Below are 3,133 nucleotides of genomic sequence, written 5' to 3' on the forward strand. Positions count from 1 at the left end.
AGTTTGTAGATACTTCCATCTACTTCTGTTATACGATAACAGTTCTTTTGCTGTCATTTGTGTTAACAAGCTGCAGTGGAGTGCTTAGACAAGAGGAAATATGAATTACAAGTATCTCTTGTAGCAGGAGATGATATAGAAGGATTCCTTTTTCCAACCACACTGCTGCTTAGAGTCAAGGTTCTCTCTGGATTTGTACTGTTCAATCCATTTTTTATGCTCATCTTTTATGGGCTTTAATCATAGTTTTGCAATTATAACTAATAAGATAATGAACTTCCTAAATATAATTAAGATAATTAAGAGACTAAACCAGCAGCCAGGTGGGATCCATCTGACCAAATCTCAGGTCTAAGCCATATAGGCTCAGTCTTTACTACAATTTCCCTATAGCAAATGGAAACAAAAGCAATTCAGGAGGAGAAATCAAATCTTAAAAGTTCTCTTAAAAGATTTTTTTTTAAGATATGGTTGATCTTCTCTTCATAACATCTCTGACTCTACACCAAACGCATAGTAAACCTGGATAACTAGCTTAGACAAGCTAGTTATCCTACATTTCAGAAAGCTAAAAGTCATTGTCTGTCATCCCCCCAAGTGAGTGAGTAGTTTTGCTGATTTCAGTGTCATATGCTGATGAGAAAGGGTTTTTTCTACTGCTGTGGCTAAATCAAAAACCAAAAGTGATCAGACAAGCCCAAAATGTTTAGACACTTGCATGTAAATGAAATATGAACAGTTGTAATTGTGGTATTAACATTTGTTTGTTACTTCCTCACTACTTAAGCCATGAAAAATGACACACAAAAAATCCTACACTTTGTTATTATATTATCTGTCTGTACTTAGTATTTAAAGGAATTTTGTTGAACTGTGAATTAAAGTGACTTCTTTAGACAGTGTAGGTACAGACTAGCATAAAAGGAAAGGAAATAGAAATACCTGGTGGTTTATAGAGTATGTCTGCTACAAAATGTTCACAGTGAGAGGGTCTGTTACGGAGATAATTTTGGACAGCTCTGGCAGCTGGTTCAAGAAGTTTGCCTTCACATTTCTAAACCACTTATTTATACCTCATTCAAACCAACTGGGACGGTTTTGCTTCTATTCTACTAAGTAGAAGACAATCAAAACTGAATATTTTTGCTATTGTTTTTGATACACATTTTCACAAGGTTTTCTTGTCCTGACCACTGTAAAAATCCATCTCTTTCCCTATGAGAATATATTTGATAATTTATGCCAAAGGAACTGATGCAGCCTGAAATGGAGATCACCCTAAAGGGATTGATTTAAGGAAAAGCTCCAAAAGAAGTGGAAATGAACTGTTACTAGTTTGAATTTCTCTCCAATGATATTGTAAGTCCAGTACCACCATAAGTGGACTTTAAAAGACATACTCTGGGTATTTACTCCAAGTAGTGTGATCACAAAAAGAAGGCTCCTGGCTTTCACACAAATAAAATTAGATACCTAAATTGTTTTTTTAGGTGTTGAAGGCAGGTCCCACTGAGATTTTTAAATAGCTAAAAAAAATACCCAACCCTTATAATTAAATATTATACAGCATCTAAATTAGTCAATCTGAATATGTGCTTTGATACAAGAACACATTCCTAACCAGTTAAAGCCACACAGAAAATCTATACCAGAGGCAAGAAATTAATTTGATTTCCTCACTCTGCATTTAATTTCTTAACCAAAACTCTTTTTCCTGGTCAATAAACCGTGTTAACACCACTATTTCAATATTAATAATTTAAGGCTGTATCAGGAAATCAATCTTTTCTAATAAATATAAAATATTAACCTGATACTGTCTCACCTTTCAGACTGAAAACTGTGTTTCTAAACCTTAGGAGTCTGTCAGGAGCCAATAAGGTGTCTCAAAAGTCTATAAAATGATCCTGGGATACTTTAGAAGCCTTGCAGTTTTGTTAAATTTGTTCTGTATGTAGTGATCATTATTTCTGAACTATAGTGTACATTTTCCCAGCCTGGCATACAAAGAAATAATTATTTTGTTACATTAAGATATACAGTATTAGAGATTTTTTTTTCCTACTCTGGGGCTTGTAGAAAGTGTTAGTGTTGATTTTTGGTGAAATATTATACTGCTGTACCCTAAGATGTATGGAGCTTTGAACCCAGCTTTCCTGCATCCTGCACCTGGCAGTTGATTTGACATTGTAATCTTCCAACAGGCAAGAAATGTGCTCATCAGAGCAAGATGTACAACTGCCACAAGATAAGCAGGTGAAATTAGATTAATTAATCAGGAATTTGTTTAAATACCAAGGTAAAATTAGAGAGGTTATGGGTAAAGTTAGAAGAATTGTATATCTCTAATAATCTAGGATTAATTACTAGATTGAAAAGGAATGTTGGGTTTGGGTTGTTTTCCTCTTTCTCATTATTTTACAGGAATACTTAGTGCAGACTCAGAAGAAAATATGATCCTCCATTGCAATAAAATTAATACACAGACTCTGAGGCATGACCATTATCACAGCATAACACAAACTTCAGCATGTAATCACCCAGTAGTCTTTGCCTCAGGCCAACATTTTCTATTTAAGAAATAGATTAATTTGTATTTTTAGAAATTGACTCAAATTTGCTTACAGTTCTTAAGAACCTGTCATATCCTTAGGTAAATTGTCCCAACATTTAGCTGTCCTTATCTAATGACTAATTATCCTCATTTTTTAAAAACAACCTTCACATTGTATTCAAGTCACTTGATCTTGTCATGCTTTATTTCTCTCCTGTTGTTAAACTGAGCAGGCTTTCCTTACTAAAGGCTGAGCCAAGTCTTTCCTCATCAGACATAGGCTCTGCTCTTGCAAAAACTTACTTTTTAAGACTTGGGTGGAGGAGAGAATCAGTCAGTAGGCCAATGGGGCCTCGAGGGTTAGGAGATGGACAGGGAAGGGTCTGGAACAAAGGGCAGGGTTTACAATGATGGACAGGGAAGAGTCTGGAACAAAGGGCAGGGTTTACAATGATGGACAGGGAAGGGTCTGGAATAAGGGGCAGGGCATACAGTGATGGGCAACTGGGAACTTAGGGTGATTGGACAAGGGGGAGATTGACATAGACCACTCTGGAAAATAGGGAAGGCTCTTGGGGT

This window comes from Cyanistes caeruleus, chromosome 2, assembly GCF_971803275.1.
Source record: "Cyanistes caeruleus chromosome 2, bCyaCae1.hap1.1, whole genome shotgun sequence".
Lineage (NCBI taxonomy): Eukaryota > Metazoa > Chordata > Aves > Passeriformes > Paridae > Cyanistes > Cyanistes caeruleus.